Genomic DNA, 22,855 nt, shown 5'->3' on the forward strand with positions numbered 1-22,855 from the left:
ACACTTGGCTCATTGGAATTTTGTGCTTGTTCTTTATACATGCCTTAAATCATAATAGGCTACTATTTTTGTTTTGCCTCACGCCACGAACAAAAACAATAGAGGCTTATGTTATCAACTCTTGTTGACCATATGATTTAACCTCTGCATACCCATGTGTTTGGGTCGCTAAATTGGTGCAATGACGGTCAACAAATTTTAAGGAGGATTGTATTTGGCTAAAACTGGCACAATAACACAAATCCCGCAATCAGTTGCAATCTCTGCCCTTTTCCATACGTCACCCACTACCATACCACACTGGGTATGCCCAATCCCGTCCGATCTTGGAGGCGATACAGTGTTGGGCCTGGTCAGTACTTCAGTGGGAGACCATTTGGGAATACCAGGTGTTGTGGGTCTCCAGTGGAATTGAATGGGTGTTTGCACTGAACCAACGGAGGGATGGGCATTTGCTTGCCAGATACTGAATTATCACAGTAACTATCCATTAATATATTCGCAGATTTAACTTTATATGGCTTAAGAAAGCTCATAGCCATCTTATTATCAAATTGGGTATCTTGTGTTTTTCAAAACAAAAGTAAAAATTATTTTACAGTAAACTCAAATTAGTGTACCTAGCCTTTTAGATATAGATTATTAAAAGTTATGTTTTAATCTTTTCATTATCGCATTACTACTCATACAGACATCATATCTACTAATAACTCTCCGGGAATGAGTGCTCCCACCCAAGGTCATTTTTTCTTCTTTTCCTAAATTCAAATACGTTTGGACCTTTGGGAGCACCGCTGACAATCACCATTTTTGTCTGCCGATAGAGATTCATTCTGATGGTAGAAGGTGATTCATCTTAGACTACCGTCTAATCAGTCAGTTTTTCTCGGAGTTAATATCTTATTTACTGCTTTCATATCTCTCTTTTTTTGATCCTGTGCGGTATTCCCACACCCAAAACCCCCCTTTTCTGACTAGTGCTAGATACTGTAGGATGTTCTCATTCACAAATGTTACAAATACATTGAATATATTACATAGAAGAAAAAAACATAGGGGGCAATTATGAGAAAGGAGTAATAAAACCTAAAACCTAAAATAAAAGGATTAACACTATATACATTTACCCCCCCCCCCCCCCCCCCCCTCAACTTCCCGTGGTACATCTATGGAGTAATCAAAAAGTAAAGAGTGGAAATACTTTACTGCATTTATTAATGTAAATCACTGATTAATTTCATAATGTTTCTGTATTTATAGAAGATACAGTATTATGCTCTTTCCATATTAGGAAATCCGACCATTGTATGCAAATAAATTTTGTATAATAATAATAATACAAATTATTATTATTATTAGTACTATTATTATTATTATTATGTTAGAAGTTTTAAATAGTCATGAATCGGAGTCCTGAATAGTAAATGGAAACCAAACCGTACAATATATATAATGCATATTAAACGTCTGTGTTCTGTGCAATACACCTGTTTGTGTGGCAGGTGCCAAATCTAGACAGGAGGAACTGGGGACTGAAGGAGTAAAGGATAAATCTCACTAGGATCCCACTGCTTGTTATGTGTCTATAAAGCCTTGTATGGTCAGGTACAGTACGCTGCCCACTCTCCTACTGACTGATTGCTAGCTCCCAGAAACCGTGACTCGGACACTGTAACCTTTTCCTGTACTGTGTGTATTGTAAAGTAGGTGTTATTTTTACATTTGCTTCTTACAGGAGAATTCCATATATTACCCCAGAATAATTTATAGGACTTGGAGTGAATAGATGAGTAAGATATTTTTATATAGTTCTTCAGTGGTTGAAGAGTGAGATAATTATATTTATTTTATTGCAAATGTCTATGAAAGTGTTTTGCTCCATCAATACCTGAGAGAGTCACTGGTCACTGTCACGTGATATTCCTGCCTGTATTCTCCTCTCATGGTGTCATCTGTCCGGTAATCAGGGGACTCTCTGATCAATCATCGCCTGAATCTCCTCCGCCATTAAAATACTTTTTGAAATCCTTATTTTCAAAGAACAAAATACTTATGGTACAGAATTTTCTGAGCATTTAATGGAAAATTGCACATCACTTCCTGAATTCCATATTGTGGCTTTTTCTTCTACATCGCCATTTAATTCCTTATTTTCCATTGTGTTTCTTGTATTATATCTGATGGGTCTGATAGCAAATTCTGTTATAATTACGGTCATATATATGGATCAGCAGTTACACACCCCAATGTATCTGTTTCTAAGCAATCTGTCCTTACTAGATCTGTGTTACACAACAGTCACGGTCCCTAAGCTGCTGGACATGTTACTGTCTGGGAATTACACAGTGTCCTTCATACAGTGCTTTACCCAGATGTATTTTTTTGGTGCCTTTGGCAGCACAGAAATCGTCCTTTTATCCACAATGGCCTATGACCGGTATGTTGCTATCTGTAACCCCTTACACTATCACCGTATATTCAGCAGGAATCTGTGTGCACAACTCACGGCTGCCGTATGGGTAACCGGATTTATAAATTCTTTTTTAGTGCTCTTGGCAGCCACAGATATATCTTTCTGTCATTCATACATAATCCACAGATACTTGTGTGATGCTAAATCTCTCACGGAAATTGCAAGCGCCAATCAGATGTTTTTTATAGTTGTATATATAGAAATATTGGTATTTGGATCCTGCCCATTCTTCTGTAGTTTATTGTCTTATATAAAAATAATTAGCGCCATTCTGAAGATTAAATCCAGAGATGGCCGGAGAAAAGCCTTCTCCACCTGCTCATCCCACCTCACGGTCCTCACCATGTTTTACGGGACAATTACCACTGTCTTTCTGATGCCTCAATCAGATCAATACAGAGTCCTGGAGCAGATCTTCACCATACTGTACACTGTAGTTACACCCATTCTAAACCCTGTGATATACAGTCTACAGAATAAGGATATAAAAAAATCAATAAAGAGATTCATTAGGTAAAAAATAAAATAATTAATTTGAGTATTTGAAAATGTGTTTTAAATTTTATATCCTAATATTATTTAAAATAAGCATTATAATAAAAATTACCCCATTTATCTTACTTCTAATATAGGACTATCCTGCAGATAAAATCTCATCATATAACAAAATAAGTGCATGTCCATGGGCACACACAGGGGGGGTTTCAGAGTACCCAGAAATCCCCCTTGTTGCCAATCCATTGCTGCAGCAGAATTTATTTTTTTTCATGAACCCGGAGCTCTGTCCAATTGTCAGTAGAGGGAGGCTGGAGCAGCTCAGCTGGTGCACTTGTGTGTGGGAGGAGCAGGAGGTACAGGCACCAATAGCATCACTGGGTTTGGGCAGTGAGGGAAGCTGTTTGCTGGGCACCAGGAATCGCTTCCACGCTGCACATGTGCCAGACTGAGATTCAAAATGTCTTGAGTGGCAGGGAGCGGGAGAGTAAGCCACCTGCATGCTCAGTGACCAAGAGGAGACCAGCAGGGGGGACACCTCAACTCACCACAGACACTGGAGGGGCTGCAGCTGCTGCTGGAATAGGTACATAAAGCAGGGGGGGGGACACACAGGTGGTACTGTGTCCGTCCCAGTGGCTGATACAGAAAACAGAGGGGGTGTAGGGGGAGTGTCTCATATCAGCTAGGTCAGAAAATGGGGGTGGGGAGGGAGCGTGACACAGTGACTGAGAGAGAACATGGGGGAGTGTGACACAGTGGCTGGGTCAGAATACAAGATGGTTATACAGTTGCTGGAAGAGAACACAAGGGGGGGGGACACAGTGATGGGTGTGACTCAGTAGCTGGGAGAGAGTCATTGAGCATATGATTCATCCCAGTGATCGGCCAACCACACTCTGAAAGCATCAGCCTCATGCTAAGTAATACTGGGCACCTCCTGATTCCCCTAGCCTGTGGGCAACATGGTAAAAGTCTTAAAATATTGTGCAAACTCTTGTGCCACATAAGTGTCATCATGCATACTTGCACTTGTTGTTCCACAAACTTGTGCACTACAATTGTAGTCTTTAGTTTGTACTACAGTAAATAACTTGTTGTCCCACCGGCAAGAAATAAAGTGATGAGCTGCTGGATTCTACAATATCTGGAATTAACTGAGGGGTTACTTAGGGGGTAATTCAGAGTGGATCACTGCAGCGGCATCGATCGCAGTCTGAAACCCTTAGTGGAGTGCGCTCGTGCAGCGGACGCACTGCGTGTGCACACCCCAGGAGCCCAGTGAGATGTTACCATCATCTCAGGGCAGCAATCTCCTCTGCCTGATTGACAGGAAGAGGCGGTCACAGGGCGGAAGGGGGCGTGCCAATGACATTAGAATGCTGTTGGCGGGGCACGGTCTGGAAAACGCAGGCATGTCTGGACTGTTGCGGGGGCAGGCTGCGATGGCTGCGAGACGTCACACTCAGCTGCTGCAACCTGGAATGGAGTGGGTACCGCCTGCCAGCGCAGCTAGGCTATGCAGGCAGGGAGATACTCACCACAGTGCAATGCTTTTGCACACTTGCAGATCTGAATTCCCCCCTTAGTCTGTGTACACACTTTGAATTTGCACATCCGGTTGTGATGTCAGTCCCTGCCACCATTGTATGGGTTGCCGGCTTGGTTACCCATACACACAGCTAGACATGCCAATACAGTACATTATATCTGCAAGATATATAAGCATTGGCTGTGCTGCAGGGCAACATGATTCACAAACATACAAATTAGCTGTAAACTTTAAACACCTGCCAATCAGATACAGATACAGTATAGTACACTTGATTGACTCACCTAAATTGCAACATATGTATTTTAAAACCTAACATTGGGGGTCATTCCGAGTTGTTTGCTACTTTTTTGTACGCAAATGGCATACGGACAAATGCAAACACATTGCACAAATGCAACCATACGCCCACTACGCACTATTGCACACGCACATGTACCAATGCACAAAGTAGGTGTACGTCAAACAGCATCACATGATTGCGATCAGTTCGCGTGGCTACATTATGCATCGCAAAAAACACAACTCATCGTATATGTGCAACGCCTTCGCAGAAGAACACAAGCTTTGTAATTTTGCAAAAATTCACACAGCAATGTTTTTTTCCCCCCTTTGTGCTCTAACCCTACATACTTAAGCATAAGCCTTCCTCAATTAAGATACCAATTAGTGTAATGATTTGTAATGTTATAGAACAATTAAGGGGGACATTTACTAAGCAATGATAAGAGCGGAGAAGTGAGCCAGTGTAGAAATTGCCCCATCAACCAATCAGCAGTTCTGTATCATTTTATAGTATGCAAATTATAGATGTTACTTTAGTGCTGATTGGTTGCCATGGGCAACTTCTCCACTGGCTCACTTCTCCGCTCTTATCACTGCTTAGTAAATGTCCCCCTAAGTCTTCAAAGAATTGGAGCAGAACACTTTGCATAATTGACCATTACGTTTTTTGTTTTTTTATAGATGTTTAGACAGTGTATTCTCCATGCCTGTCCTAATTTAAATTCCCTTGTTTTTGTGTTGAGGTGTAGTGTGTGTTAAAATGTGTTTAGTGACATAACAAAACAATCAGCAACTAACTGTCATACAACACTTTTTGGTGTTTAAGTGTTGTTTCTTAGAATTCTTTAGTTGTATTTGCTTACTCTTTAATGTCCCCAATTTCATTAGCAAAATCTGCTGTACATTTCTCTCAATAACACACACTGAAATGTGTATAAATTTTATTTTTATTTTTTAACAATAAATATTATGTGGTATATGCAATTGCGGTCGAATTGGCGCAAATGTCAACAAACGGGGCATTTTTTACACAAAGAAAGATTCGACAATGCAATACAGTACTTTTCGACAAATAAAACGGCCGTTTCAAATTCGACTTTTTGCAATACGACAGTTGTCAAATTCGAAATTTCTGCAATGGTAAAAATGCGGCTTTTCAACAACAGTATATTCAATTGCAGAATGTTAATTCGACAACAGTGCTTTTCGACAGTCATTTCGTCAATTTCAGTCTGCCTCATTTTGCTGGCGGGATCTAATAAAAAAATGTAAAAACATTTTTTTGGTGTTTTTTTTATTGCTAATAGCATATATTTTTATATTAGAAGGGATTATGTACTTGGTTTGTCTATTAGGAGCCACACGTATTATTATATATTTTTTTTAAAGAATATTTTTTTTTTTTACTGACTAAAATAATATGGAGAGATCAGAGCATGTTTTTCAGTGGCAAGGGGTGGGAATGGGTTAAAAATTGTGAAAAAAAATGTGTGGGGTCCCCCCTCCTAAGCATAACCAGCCTCGGGCTCTTTTAGCCGGTCCTGGTAGTGAAAATACGAGAAAAAAAATGACAGGGGATCCCCCGTATTTTCACAACCAGCACCAGGCTCTGCGTCTGGTCCTGGTGCCAAAAATATGGGGGACAAAAAACGTAGGGGTCCCCCGTATTTTTAACACCAGCACCGGGATCCACTAGTCAGAGAGATAATGCCATAGCCGGGGGACACTTTTATATCGATCCCTGTGGCCCTGGCATTAAATCACTAACTAGTCACCCCTGGCCGGGGTACCCTGGTCTTTGAGGTCAGCGGTTGATCGCGAGTAACCTCACTGCTGACTGCAAAGTTTCCACCATTGAAGATAATGGAACGGCATAGTGCTATGTGCGTGACAGCTCAGACGCGCACAGCCAATCAGGAGAGTGCCACGACGTGGCGCTCTCTGATTGGCTAAAGGGACCCTCTGTGACTGGAGTCACGGGGGATCTCAGCAGTTGGGGAAAGGGGTCCCATGTGTAAACATGGGACCCCTTTCAGTGCGTGTCTGGGTTTTGCGTTTTATTTTTTTGCCAAGTACGTGGATTACAAAAAAGAAGAGGACAGATCTACACTGGATTTTGGTGAGTATAATTTTACTTTCAGGTACTCCGTGGATTCTACTTGGAGAAGTGGACCGAGTCGGAGTGTGAACATAGGTAAGTATGTGTGTGTCGGCGTGCATGGATGTAATAAAGTTTTACTATCACGGTGTGCATGTACTGTTTTTATTTGGGTATTTTTTTTGCAGTAGACCTACAGGTACCAATGGGCCTGTTTTCCCCCCGCATGCTGGTACTTGTGGTTCTCCAAGTACCAGCTTGCGGGGGAGGCTTGCTGGGACTTGTAGTTCTGCTACAACAAACAATATCCTTTATTTTTGTCACTTGGCTATAAGCCCCCCATCTGCAGCCCTTGGATGGGGGGACAGCCTCGGGCTTCACCCCTGGCCCTTGGGTGGCTGGAGCGTGGGACCCCTTGATTTAAGGGGTCCCCACTCTTCCAGGGTACCCCCGGCCAGAGGTGACTAGTTAGTGATTTAATGCCACGGCCGCAGTGACCAATATAAAAGTGTCCCCCGGCTATGGCATTATCTCTCTGACTAGTGGAGCCCGGTGCTGTTGTTAAAAATATGGGGGACCCCTACGTTTTTTGTCCCCCATAGTTTTGGCACCAGGACCGTGGGCAGAGCCCGGTGCTGGTTGTGAAAATACGGGGGATCCCCTGTCATTTTCCCCCCCGTATTTTTACAACCAGGACCGGCTCAAAGAGCCCGAGGCTGGTTATGCTTAGGAGAGGGGACCCCACGCAATTTTTTTCACGATTTTTTACACAGTTTTGTGACGTCCATGAAGTCGAATCCAGGACGCACACTATCGTCAATTGGTCCGTTTTTTGACAGCGGGACTGTTGAATCTGTTTTTTATTGAATATGTCGAATTCGGGTCCCGGCAGGAGGGTGTCTGACTGTCGAGTTCTGTCGAATTTAAAAACGGTCGAATTCCAGCCTGGATTCGACCGCAATTGCATATAACCCTATGTATTTATTTTAATAAACTAAATTATTTTGTGTGGGTTTTTTTTTCATTCCAAAAAACTGATTTCCGCCATCGTGGCCCTCATGTTCCCTTCTAGCCTGTCCAGGCTTTGGGATATTAATGACGGGGGAACTCCAACTGTATCGTCTGAAATGTATGTAAAAAAAAACACATTACTTACTCACATAACACATTATAGAATCAAGGCACAAAACACACTTTAATGGCACAGTAACTACATCATGAATGTTTATTTTTACAGTTGCAGCTGTTGCTGAGCAACACATACAAGTATGGCCTGCAATGATTTCCAATAAAAACCATGTCTAAAGTGTTGCAGACCATGCTGGGATGTGTGGTTCTTTCACATCTGGAGTGTCCCGGACTTACCATTTTGGCTGTTGTTCCAACCTCAGCACACTGCGTCTCTACATCTTCAGATGGACTACATATACTAGCATGCCCACACCATACTTGCCTACCCTCCAGGAATGTCCGGGAGGCTCCCGAAAAACGGGTGACCCTCCCGGCCCCCCAGAAGAGCAGGCAAGTCTCCTGATTTACGGGGGTCACCCCCTGCCCGCCGCCCACTTAACGAGTAAAGTGGGCGGTCCGAGCAGGCATCATCGTAACCACGCCCCCTGCTGTATAATGCCGCTAATTGCTGCATTACACAGCGGGCGGAGCTTAAATGATGCGTTCCAGAAGCCACGCCCCGTTCCACCTCTGGTCCACCCCTGTTCCGCCTCTGGCCCACCCCCCTGTCGCGTCACCTCACTGCCCGCCCCCCCCCCCCCCTGCTGAGCCGCCCAGAAGTTGGCAACTATGGCCCACACTCACTGAAAGCTTGCTTTACTACATAAGGTGAGACAGGTCTTGTTGTTATGTATTTCCAAAGCATATTTGTAGAGTCACACTTTAAGAACACATGTACCCAGACTTGGACTGTCACACAGGGTTACAAGGGAAAGCACCAGTGGCCCTAAATTCTGGGGTTAACAGCTCCTCCTCTAAGGATCAGGTTCCAGACTGTGCTCTGGAATGTAGCATTATACATATGTAACCTTACACTGGACTATGCTGTTTTGAGTACAGTGCATTGCTGTTATCAATCTGTTTGGAATCTGTTACATTATCATGCATTAATCTGCAGAACGAACTGTATATATTTGTGAAGAGGTTCCCAAATGACACATTGTAATGGTTAGTCAAGCCTATGAGCTGCCAGGCCACACCGCCTCTGCAGACTGCCCACCGCCCTGACGGGTGTGGATAATTAGATTGACAGCATCTCGGTTGACAATGTTTAGGTCGACCACTATAGGTCTACAGTCACTAGGTCGACAGGGTTTGAAGGTCGACAAGGTTTATAGGTCGACATGTGCTACTTCGACAGGTCAAAAGGTCGACATTAGGTTTTTATTGTATGTTGGTGTGTTTTTTTTTCGCAGAGGACCGGGAACCCCAATTAGTGTGCCATGTCCCCTAGCATGCCTCGCTTACCTTGCCATGCTTCGTGCAATGTGCCTCGCTCCGCTACCGCTTTGCTCGGCACAGATTACCGTTCCATTCGGAGTCCCCGTGGATCGTTAAGAAAGTTAAATGTAATTAATTATTTACAATGCACAAAAACTCCTGTCAATCTTGTGACCTGTTGACATAGCACATGTTAACCTAGAAAGCCTGTCGACCTTCAAACCCTGTTGATCTAGTGACTGTCAGCCTACAGTAGTTGACCAAAACATTGTCGTCCTAGAGATTGTCCAGCTTAAGTCCGGATACCCTAACATTATTTAAAGACAATGCATTTCCATGGGGGAACCGAATGGACACAGTCCAACACTACATGTAGGTGATTTCCAATGTAAACTAGGTTACACATACATTTTTAACTTCAAAAGAACTTACTATCTCCGGATGGCTGCACATCATCCTCCACCTCCTCGGGTACCTCAGCGGTCCACTCTGATGTGGGGGAAGGCAGCTGGAAGGGAGAAGGAGACTGGATGGGGAAAGGAGGATGGATGGGGAAGGAGGATGGATGGGGGAAGGAGGATGATGGGGGAAGGAGGATGGATGGGTGAGGTGGGTTGAGAGGGGGGGTCAGATTGAGAGGTTGAGGGGGGTTGCGAGGGGGGTCAGATTGAGAGGGGCTGCAGGGTTGAGAGGGGCTTCAGAAAGAGAGGGGGTGGGGGGTAGAGAGGGGGGTTCAGAAACATAGGGGGAGGGTGGTTCAGAAGGAGTGTCGGAGTGGGATTGCGAGTGGGGTTCAGAAAGACAGGGGGAGGGGGTTTAGAGGGGGGTTCTGAAACATAGGGGGAGGGGTGTTCAGAAAGAAAGGGGGAGGGGGGATGAGAGGGGGAGGAGGCTGAGGAGGAGGAAGAGGATTGTTTGGTTGTGGGGTGGGTTGTTGAGGGGTGAGAGTTTGTGAGGGGGAGGAGGAGGAAGAGGCTGGCTGTTGGGCCACAGTTGGCCTAGCTGGCTCTTCAGGCGCTTACCTTTGCCGTTGTGCATATCCTATAAACACATAAAAAACACCAAAAAAAAATTGTCATTTCACAGGTATAATTTTATTTGGTATGTTATTTATAAATTTACATTTACTTTTTCAACATATATTTAATAAAAAATCTTTTTTGGTTATCAAAATTATCGTGTTCATATTTGCCACCAACAAATTATTAGTATTGTATAAAAAAGAGAATCCTCAACCACACTGTTATGTTCTTTGGCCCAGGAGTACACGGGAGTTGTGTGTCAAAACACTGTGCCTTGGCCAACTACTTGTCACTATAGGTTTCTAGCTCCTGTTTGTCCACATTCACTCTCCATCACACAAATGTTATGCCACACTACGCAGGCCTCCTTACATAGTATTTTTACCCATAGGCATGATCCACCTTCCTATGTAGAAATGTATTATGTTTTAATGGAGGAACACACTGCATGCACTCTACACGTTTATGGAAAACCAAAGTGCTGTATGTGTCAAGCCTGCAGCCTGTGTGCTGAATGACCCCCCCCCCACATATTACCCCCTAACCAATCTGGTCCCCAGTGTGTCCTGCAAGCCCTAATCACACACAGTCTATAAACATATTGTCAAAGTCAGGTATATAATGTTTGGCGATTTAAAAAAAAATAAAATGCAACTAATTTCAAATATCCAAACACAGCTTTAAATGCATTTTACTTATGATGACGGATTTGCTGGTCAGGCTGATGACGGTGGAGGTCTGACCATCACCGCTCTAGTTGAACTATGGTCCGCCTTGTGTGGACCCTGGCCCGCAGTATTCTTTGGACCCCCGCGTAGGCTGCACGCTTATGCGAGTTGGGTACGTAGGGCCCCGCACGGCCTACGCGGCGGTCAATGACAGCTGTGAGCACCCGCAGCTCCCGTGTGCTAAAAGCGGCTGCTCGCATGGTGCCAATGGCGTTTTCCTTACATGGGCATATATTTATAGTGTGTGCTAAAAATTGATTTGTCCAAATGTGAAGGTGTTATCTTTATTGATCAACTTTATTAATCTGAGTACTGTGTCATATTGTGGACATTCTTTAATTTGGTACCTTACGTTCGCACAAGCGAATATTTCAGCTTTCACATCAAAAAAATAACCAAAGGTCTATACAGACACATTCAAGGCTGCTTTGAACTATTTTAACTTTTGTAAACTATAAAATACAAAATCAGAGATTAAATTAAACTTTAAAAAATTATATATATATAATGTATATATATATATGTATATATATATATATATATATATAAATTTCCAAATAGACAGCACTCCCAGCAAATACATACAAATGGTGCCTTCCGTTAGGCTCCTGTGCAGGGAACTCCAACAATAGCATACATACGGCGGCACTCCAATAAATCACGCTGAAACCGGCAAGTGCTTCAACGTTTCGAGGGTTTATATCCTGATGACGAGGGAATAAACCCTTGAAACGTTGAAGCACTTGCCGGTGTCAGCGTGATTTATTGGAGTGCCGCCGTATGTATGCTATATATATATATATATATATAGAGAGAGAGAGAGAGAGAGAGAGAGAGAGATCCAGATATCTATAGAGATATTTATAGCGATATATATATATATATATATATATATAGACACACAGAGATCGAGAAAGAGATAAAGAGAGAGACAGAGTGAGTCAGAGAGTGAGACAGTAAACTCACCACACTTGGAGTCACCAATCAGCTACACAAAGGCAGAGTGTTGAGTTATTGAGGTCAGATGGGTTGGGTGTTTATTTGAAAACATAGCAGCAACAATGTGGGGAAGAAAACACAAGGAGAAAAGTAATAATCATAAATAAGTCTGCAGCAACAGATGAGAGCAATAGTGGAGAGAAGGAGGAGGAGGCTGCAGCAGCAACAACAGCTGCAAACACCTGCCAGTGCTGAAGATGAAGTAGCAGGACCCAGTACTGCACCACCCCCATCTTCTGTACAACACACAGAGGAGGCAGCTGTGAGTACCCAGCAAGAGGCAGATGCTGGTCAAACTGAGGGAGATTCAAGGGTACAGACTTAAACCCAAACAAGCCACCCACAAAGTGAAGAGGAAGATGGGGATCATTTACAGGAAGAGGGCTCACAGGCTACGAGCAAAAAGAGAAAGCGCCAGCTCCCATTTACAAAGAGGCAAAAAGAGAAAGCGCCAGCCCCCATTTACAAAGAGGGAGTTGCGAATTCTGGTCCCACGAGCCATGGAAAAAATACATGGTGGAAATAAAAACATGGGTGCTGCTGCCAAAGACCGCATCTGGCGAGACATTACGGATCGCATCAATGAAGTCGGCCCAATTGTCCGGACCCCACAGGAAGTTTGAAGACAGTAAGTACATATTGCCACACAATTGCAGTTAGATTTTGAAAAACATGCTTTGATAAATGTGATGTTGCCTATAGCAACCAAAAACATGACATGTGTACAACAAGTAAGCGAGACATGTATTTATTTGTTTTCTATTCCTTTCCCCAAAATCCAAACACATATATAGTTTGACCGACTTCAAGTGCCGCCTGAAGGCCAAAAGGTCTGCAAAGTGGAATCCCTCGAGGGCAACAGGGGGAGGCCCACTCGCTGCCACTGTGGCATTTACCGACCTAAAGGAGCTGGCAATGCCCTGTGTGACCTACAAGGAGGTGGGTGGGGTGTCTGAAATGGACATGGACCTGCCTGGGATTGTCGGCCTACATGACTTGCCCAGTAAGTTTCCTGACATATAGAGTGATCTGTTTTAAGTGAATTTTGTGAAGTTGTGACAATTTTTTTTTCTTCTTTGCTTTTGTCTCCCATTATTATATCTGCTTTTTACATAACACAGCACAGGAGGGTGAGCTTGGTGAGTCACAGGAGGGGCATCTGGCGGAGGCTGAGGCGGGAGGATGTAGTGAGTCCTCGAGTGTGGGTCCGCCTATTCCACCAGGCCACACACACTAGCCCCCCCACCCAACCCTCTCTCCCGGCGATTCTCACTGAAATTGCTAGTCATGGAGATAGGCTGAGACGATTTCAGGACGTGATGACCCGGGAGGTACACCAGATATCTTTTCGGCTCACTGAGCAGACCACCTGTGTTGGGCAAGGTGTGGCTGAACTCTGCCAAGGTGTGGCAGAACTCAGGCAAGGCCTATCCGAGCTCACCTTCTCTGTCCAACAATTAGATAGAACTGTTGGACAAGGTCTACAGGACCTCACTGGTCTTCTTTCCCACAGTGGCAGGGAGCCTGCAACACCTGCTCCCTCCCCTACCCCTGCCCAGGAAGAAGTTCCCACTGGGAAGGGCCCTTGAAGGTCACTTCGCAGACCTACCAGTGACCAACCATGTCAGGCGGAGTGAAAGAAGAAAAAGTAATGTCTCTCCAGATGTGGCAACATTGCCCAGCACCCATGTTTTTCAATGTTTGCATTATGTATTTTGTGTGGCTTGTGGGGCCAGAATGGGCAACTCCCTCGTGCTGAAAGGGGTTGGTAAGTTCTCTTTTTGTTGGTAGCCTGTGAGGTTTTTTTCCTGTAAACTTTATCCATCTTCCTCTTCCTAGTGTGCTGTGGCAGTTTGAGTTTGGGTATTGTGCCCCGAATCTTCCTCAGTTGGACCAACATGATCCTCTGGCTGGGTATTCACAACAGTCTCTAATAGTGGTTGCTGCCCAGTAGATGGGGGTCCCTGAGTACCGGCTTCTGTGATCCTAATTTCTGCACTGGCAGGTGTTTTTTGCTATGTGATGGTTTGTTTGTTTTCTAACAATTTACAGACATTTGTAAAAGTACTTTTTTCATGTTTTTTATTTACTGGCATGTTTGCTGATTGTAGTGTTTTCATTTATCAAGACAAAAAGAAAAAATGTTTGTTTTTTTAACTAGTCTTCGTGTGTATATTGGGGGTAATTCCAAGTTGATTGCAGCAGGATTTTTTTTTAGCAGTTATGCAGTGCAGGAGGGGGGGGGGGGGGCAGATATAACATGTGGAGAAAGAGTTAGATTTGGGTGGGTTATTTTATTTCTGTGCAGGGTAAATACTGGCTGCTTTATTCTTACACTGCAAATTAGATTGCAGATTGAACACACCCCACCCAAATCTAACTCTCTCTGCACATGTTAAATCTGCCTCCCCTGCAGTGCACATGGGCCCTCATTCCAAGTTGTTCGCTCGCTAGCTGCTTTTAGCAGCATTGCACACGCTAAGTTGCCGCCCTCTGGGAGTGTATCTTAGCTTAGCAGAATTGCAAACGAAAGATTCGCAGAATTGCGAATAAAAATTTCTTAGCAGTTTCTGAGTAGCTCCAGACTTACTCAACCATTGCGATCAGTTCAGTCAGTTTCGTTCCTGGTTTGAAGTCACAAACACACCCAGCGTTCACCCAGACACTCCCCCATTTATTCAGACACTCCCGTGTTTTTTTCAGAAACGCCAGCGTTTTTTCGCACACTCCCAGAAAACGGCCAGTTTCCGCCCGCAAACACCCACTTCCTGTCAATCACACTACGATCACCAGAACAATGAAAAATCCTCGTTATGCCGTGAGTAAAATACCTAACTTTTGTGTAAAACAAACCTTGCGCATGTGCAGTAAGCGACTAATCGCAGTATAGCGATAATCGGCAACGAGCGAACAACTTGGAATGACCACGATGGTTTTGCCCAACTGCTAAAAAATTTCCTGCTGCGATCAACTTGGAATTACCCTCATTGTGTGTTTATTATTAGTATATGCATTATTTTAAAATGTATAGTTTAAACAATGTTGCTACACAATTTTGGTTGGGGACAAAGGCCACAAACATTGCATATATAACAATTATAATTGGTTTGCATTGACAACAGTTGCCTGTGGGGGTCATTCTGAGTTGTTCGCTCGTTGCCGATTTTCGCTATGCTGCAATTTGTTGCTAATTGCACATGCGCAAGGCACGCAGGACGCATGCGCTTAGTTAAGTAAAAACTTAGCAGTTTTGCTGTGGATCCTGCGGCGCTTTTCAGTCGCACTGCTGATCGGTGAGTGATTGACAGGATAGGGGCGTTTCTGGGTGAAACTGAGCGTTTTCCGGGAGTGTGCTAAAAAAATGCAGGCGTGTCAGGGAAAAACGCGGGAGTGACTGGAGAAACGGGGGAGTGGCTGGCCGAACGCAGGGCATGTTTGTGACGTCAAACCAGGAACTAAACGGACTGAACTGATCGCAATCTAGGAGTAGGTCTGGAGCTACTCAGAAACTGCAGGGAATTATTTAGTAGCAGTTCTGCTAATCTTTCGTTCACTATTCTGCTAAGCTAAGATACACTCCCAGAGGGCGGCGGCCTAGCGTGTGCAATGCTGCTAAAAGCAGATAGCGAGTGAACAACTCGGAATGTGTGCCTCCAAACACAATATATTGTCACAAAGCACTTGGGTTACTAAGGGCAACATGCCATCGTTGTAGAAATGGACAAGTGATCCAAATCACAATTAACAATGGCCCTCATTCCGAGTTGTTCGCTCATTATTTTTCATCGCATCGCAGTGAAATTTCGCTTAGTGCGCATGCGCAATATTCGCACTGCGACTGCGCCAAGTAACTTTGCTATGAAGATAGGATTTTTACTCACGGCTTTTTCTTCGCTCCGGCGATCGTAGTGTGATTGACAGGAAATGGGTGTTACTGGGCGGAAACACGGCGTTTTAGGGGCGTGTGGATGAAAACGCTACCGTTTCCGGAAAAAACGCAGGAGTGGCCGGAGAAACGGGGGAGTGTCTGAGCGAACGCTGGGTGTGTTTGTGACGTCAAACCAGGAACGACAAGCACTGAACTGATCGCACAGGCAGAGTAAGTGTGGAGCTACTCTAAAACTGCTAAGTAGTTTGTGATCGCAATAATGCGAATACATCGGTCGCAATTTTAGGATGCTAAGATACACTCCCAGTAGGCGTACGCTTAGCGTGTTTAACTCTGCTAAATTCGCCTTGCGACCGATCAACTCGGAATGAGGGCCAATGTGTTATGCACATCAGTAAGCGTAGGCTGCATTATGTGGGTCATGTTGGTATATGTGTGTCCAAAGAAAGGATGTAATCTGGAAAACATGGCATGTTTGTGTGAAGCAGTTGTACTTTGAAAGTTGGCTTAGAGACACTTGGTCAATGGCAATATGTTCTACACAAAGCAGACATATGGTTTAAACAAAAAACACTGGCATTTAGAACAAAAACACGTCTAATACTTGTCAGTGTGTCAGATTTCTAAATGGTCTAGTAAATGGTAATTTGTTATGAGTTTAAAAACACTTACTGGCTGTCAGAGTGTCAGTTGCAATTGCAGTGTTGAGCAACTATCTGTTCGCCAGCTGCATTTCATTGCCAATTATCAGCTAGATACGCCCTGCCAGCCACTTGTTGCCTTAGATCACTTGTTGTACGTAGCTCAGGACCTACTCCTGTGCTGCGTTCGTCTTGTGAACAGTTGTTGTGCATTTGGAAACATCAGCTACGCAGTAGTGAGAAAAAGACACCTACTACCCATTGTACACTCCCATACTACACGCCCACTTTCACGCCCTTTTCGGTAGCTAGCGAAGCCATTCCTCCACACCACCTCCATCACGCCCCTTTGTCGTTGGACTGGTGCAAAAACGAAAAGCGTTTGTATTTTTGACAATTCATCGCATGGTTGACTTTGCACACGTTCATTGTAGCTGTTGCGCGTGCACAGTTTGTAAAATGACGCGGCTTGCGATGCGATGAGCCGCTGCAAACACCTCAGAATGAGGGCCCATATGCAGTGACAGTAGACATGTCAGTTATCGTTGGTAGGTCCTTCAGTCCGGACCAGATGTCAGCTTTCTCTCCTGACTGCCCTGTATCACCGCCAGCGGGGTGGGCAAGAAAATCTTATCATTTTCCTTGCAGCCCCAGTGGCAGGAGAAATTGAAGGAGGAGCTGATGACGGGTCACATTCCACTTGAGTTGACAATTTACCCACCAGCAGGTCTTTGCACCTCTGCACACTTGTGTCTGCCAGAAAGAGAGCTACAACGTAGGCTTTAAACCTAAGGAAAAAGACAAACGGCTGCGCTGTATGTCAGGAAGATAAATAAATAAATATACTATACAGAGAGCCAGCGTAAAAAGTACCAGTATTTATTAATGGAAAAAAATAAATAATAAAGTTAAAACATTATATACCGATGATATAATTAAGAAGAGTCACTAATATAGTGAACTTGTGAAAACTTATAATAGCTCAGGGTCAATATGGTAAACGTAACCTTAATGGAGAAATTCCGTATTCCACTTGGTGAGATTGGTTACTGTTGAAAACAGGGTGCACAAGAAAATGTCCCAATCGCATGTGAAAGGCTTCTGAGTGACTACAGGTCTACCTTAAAAATTGCACAAGCTGACCTCAGTTGTAGACTGTTTGATGTATACTGCAATCATTGCTTCATTACACCCAGCTGAAGAAGCTCACACCTCAGACCACAAATCACTTCATTCAGCTGTATTGGAACTTAGAAACATCCTTTAAATACCGGACATCTCTGGAGGCAGGTATCTACCTTTGAAAAAGAAACGCGTCAGCACCCGCCCCCATCTACACCTAGCTCAGGTGTTACTACATGGTGCACATCGATCCCCACTGCACCCTCCACTCACAGCTTCTTCCATCAGCGGCTTCAAAATACACGCCGCCACAGCCAGCTTGTGAGAAAGACGGCACTCTCTCCTCTTGCTGCATAGCGTATGTGGGCATTGCAGAACTCTTAAACCGAGGACGCTCGGCTTTGACCAGCCCACCAGAGAGGTACTGAGATTCATCCTTAACTGAGGGACTCACATTCGATTGGGACATTTTCTTGTGCACCCTGTTTTCAACAGTAACCAATCTCACTAAGTGGAATATGAAATTTCTCCATTAAGGTTACGTTTACCATATTGACCCTGAGCTATTATAAGTTTTCACAAGTTCACTATATTAGTGACTCTTCTTAATTATATCATCGGTATATAATGTTTTAACTTTATTATTTTTTTTTTCCATTAATAAATACTGGTACTTTTTACGCTGGCTCTCTGTATAGTATATTTATTTATTTATCTTCCTGACATACAGCGCAGCTATTTGTCTTTTTCCTTCTGTTGCTATCCCAATACTACACATAGTATTCCGGCAAGCTCAGTATCTCAGGAATTGTCCTTTTCATACGTGTAAAATCATTAGGATATTTCATATAAACTTGATAATTAGGCGCTTCTTTAGCAGTTTTTGTTTTGTTTTAGACTTTAAACCTAGGATCAAGCACGGTGGCCAAAATGTAGTGCTCTGATTTGACCACCCCTGAATCCTAGCAAAGCGAATGAAGGGCTCCATCCACAAGTCCCACATACCTATCAGAATAGTTCCGTCTTAGCTCCTCCTTCAATATCTCCAGCTGCTCCTGCAAAAACCTGATGAGGGGAATGACCTGACTCAAGCTGGCAGTGTCTGAACTGACTTCATGTGTGGCAAGTTCAAAGGGTTGGAGAACCTTGCACAAGATGGAAATCATTCTCCACTGCACTTGAGTTAGGTGGATGTATAGGCTTGAATGGCCTTTTGCTGCTCCTCCATCCTCTGAAGCATATAGAGGGTTGAATTCCACCTCGTTACCACCTCTTGCTTAAGTTGATGGCAGGGCAGGTTCAGTAGTGTTTGCTGGTGCTCCAGTCTTCGGCACACAGTGGCAGAATGTCAAAAGTGGCCCGCAATTTTTCTGGCCACTGACAGCATCTCCTGCACATCCCTGTCACTTTTCAAAAAATTCTGCACTACCAAATTAATTGTATGTGCAAAACATGGGACGTGCTGGAATTTGCCCAGTTGTAATGCACGCACAATATTGGTGGCATTGTCCGATATCACAAATCCTCAGGAGAGTCTAAGTGGGGTAAACCAGTGATACACAGTGTAGCCTACCTAGAAATTAGTTTGCATTTCTGAGATGCTACTACTGGTGCTGCTGCTGTTGTTGCTGCGGGAGGCATTACATCTAACCAGTTGGCTGTCACAGTCATATAGTCCTTAGTCTGCCCTGTTCCACTTATCCACATGTCCATGGTTAAGTGGACATTGGATACAACCGCATTTTTTAGGACACTAGCGACACTTTTTCTGACGTCTGTGTACATTCTTGTTATCACCTGCCTAGTGAAGTGGAACCTAGATGGGATTTGATACCAGGGACACAGTACCTCAAACAATTCTCGAAGTCCCACTGAACTAATGGTGGATACCTGATGCATGTCAAGGCCTCAGTTATCTGCTTTGCAAAAGGATGACTGCTTTCATATTTCATCTTCCTCACAAAGGACTGATAAACAGTCTATTTCTTAGTTGAAGTAGTACAAGTGGTCTTCCGACTTCCCCTCTGGGATGACAATCGACTCCCAGCAGCAACAACAGCAGCAGCAATAGGAATCCTGGTTAGGAGAGGACTCATCAGTCTTGCCAGGGACATGGCCTGCAGGACTACTGATGTTCATGGCTGAGGAGAAAGTTGACATTGATGGAGTTGGTGGTGTGGCTTGCAGGAGCTTGGGTACAAGAGGAAGAAGTGATTTAGGTGTCAGTGGATTGCTAACACTCTTACCCAAAGTTTCACAACTTGACACTGACTTCTGATGAATGCACTGCAGGTGAAGTACTGTATAAGGGAGGATGTTCCTAGGTGGTTCATGTCCTTACCCCTACTTATTACAGTTTGAAACAGGCGACACACTGCTTGACACCTGTTGTCCGGATTTGTGGAGAAATAATTCCAAACCGAAAAGGTGGCTTTTTTGGTATTTTGCCCAGGCATAACAATGGGCTTCTTCATCCCATGGACAACAGGTGTCTCCCCCAGTGCCTGACTTAAACAAACCACATCACCATCAGAATCCTCATTGTCAACTTCCTCCTCAGTGCCAGCAACACCCATATCTTCATCCTGGTGTACATAAACAGTGACATCTTGAATTTGAATATCAAGAACTGGACTGTGGGTGCTCCTTCCAGCACTTGCAGGGGGCGTGTAAATGGTGGAAGGAGCCACCTCTTCCCATCCAGTGTTGGGAAGGTCAGACATCGTAACCGCCGACTCACTTGGACTCTCCTTGGGATTTGTGATACCACCTTAGAACGCACAGTTCTTTGCTGTGCTTTTTCCAGTTTAACTCTTCTCATTTTTCTAGTGGGAGGATGAGGGCTTCTATCGTCATGTGAAGCTGAACCACTAGTCATGAACATAGACCAGGGCCTTAGCCGTTCCTTGTCACTCCGTGTCGTAAATGGCATATTGGCATGTTTACGTTTCACCTCAGACCATTTAAATTTATTTTTTTGGGTCTTTTTACTGAACATTGGCTATTTGGATTTTACATGCCCTCTACTATCACATTGGGCATCATCCTTGGCAGACGACGTTGATGTCTTTCATCATCTATGTCATGGCTAGTGGCTGCAGCTTCAGCACTAGGAGGAAGCGGTTCTTGATCTTTGAAAAAAGGTTGTTTTTTCTCTTTTGGCGCTGCAATAAGAAGCTGCAATGGAAGGTACTTAATAGGTCACCAATCTATATACAATGTGAAAGAAAAAAGGTACAATCTCACTTTGCGCTCCAATGTCCCAAAAATCCAGATTTGTTCCCGTGGACGGATGATATTCAAATCAATATGAAAAGAAAAAGATGAAAACACAACATAGTGTAATACTGTAATGATTAAAAATCTTTCCCAGCCATGCAAAACGGAGAATAAAGGTGTTGGTATAGTCCCAATAAAAGTTCAGAAATCCACCCGAATTGGTGTTCAGGATTGATGATTGTGAAGTTCTTACATGTATGCTTACTTGTGTAAGACGTATTCAAAGCGCATAAAGGAAAAAGACACTCTTTTTTATTTTTATAGTATATGCAGCGTGCCTTGTCTGGTCAGTTTTCTCAGCTGACCAAACAAGGCACGCTGCACTCCAGGGTTATTTATTTACACTGTGAATCTTGAAAAAGACGCTGCATATCATCCGTCCACGGGGACAAATCTGGGTTCTTGATCTTTCCCTATTTTATACTCAAAATTTTTGTTCTCCCTTATTTTTCTGGAGTTAAATAACACAATATGTGGCACAGGAGCACTGGACATATTGCAGCAGTGTATACCACTATGACCGGTCACTGGAATGACTGATGGCTGATGCACAGGACACTATCACTGGTCTTATGCAGGACAACACAGCAACACTGTAAGGGACATGTTATTATTATACAGCAGCACTGGACATATGGCAGCAGAGGATACCACTAAGACTGGTCACTGGAATGACTGATGGCTGATGCACAGGACACTACCACTGGTCTGATGCAGGACAACACAGCAGCACTGTAAGGGACTTGTTGTTATTATTATACAGCAGCACTGGACATGTGGCAGCAGAGTATACCACTGTGACTGGTCACTTGAATGACTGATGGCTGATGCACAGTACACTATCACTGGACTGATGCAGCACAATACACCACCACTGAACTGATTCAGCACAACACAGCACGACTGGACTGGACTTATGCAGCAGCACTGGATATATGGCAGCAAGAGGACACAACCACTGTGACTGGACAGATGCAGCACAAGACACGGACACTGAGGACACTGAGAGAAAAGAGACACGTCCTCTCTCTACACCAGAGTGAAAATGGTGGGAACGTGCGTCTCTTTATATGGAATCCAAATCCCGCGAGAATCCGACAGTGGGATGATGACGTTTTTCCTCGTTCTGGTTTCCAAGTTGTCAAAGTCGAAAAATATCAGGATGCATATCCCTTGTACTAACCCCTCATGCACACGCGCGGTGCTAGTGCACCTGGTCCTCCGTGCGTAAGGGACACTTCAGCGTCTCGTGCGCATGAGATGTGTATTTACGGCGGAGTTTGTGAGCGTGTAGCGTGCGACTCGAACGTAACATATTTAACTCAAATAGTGCATTTTGTAGAAATTGTTCCCCTAGACCTTGTCAGCAAGTAATGTTAGTTTAAACAGTTCCTGGACAGAGGGATTCCTCTTTGCATGATAGGAAGGGTCAGATAAAGGCTGAAAGGTGGTGTCTAGTATCCAGCTGTATGGTATTTTAAGGGTAACATTTCGGTGTTAGTTAGGAAAGGATCGCTCGCTCCTGCGTATAGTTATGTACAGAAGTAGATTATGAACATTAACTATATTTGCTGTAAATTACACATGCGACAGGAATCCAGAGGATACCACCCACAAGAGCAGTTGGGGAAAGACACAGCCCACCTGTTCAAATCCACCTATGACCTTTGCTGTAATGTAGAGACACATCCCTGTGTCCAATGAACAATGAGATTACAGGTACCATTGTATTGTGAAAGTATGTTGTGTATATAAAGACCATTGTTGCCTGGCCAGCCTCATGACTCTGAAGGATTTCTACCTGAATAGCTGAGGACTGGA

General features: G+C 44.0%; 1 pseudogene; it reads left to right on the forward strand.

Annotated features, from left to right (window-relative positions):
- The first annotated feature begins 282 nt into the window (after positions 1-282).
- LOC134946448 (5S ribosomal RNA) lies at positions 283-401 on the forward strand (annotated as a pseudogene).
- Positions 402-22,855: the final 22,454 nt, after the last annotated feature.

The sequence above is a fragment of the Pseudophryne corroboree genome, chromosome 7 (assembly GCF_028390025.1).
Source record: "Pseudophryne corroboree isolate aPseCor3 chromosome 7, aPseCor3.hap2, whole genome shotgun sequence".
NCBI classification, from domain to species: domain Eukaryota; kingdom Metazoa; phylum Chordata; class Amphibia; order Anura; family Myobatrachidae; genus Pseudophryne; species Pseudophryne corroboree.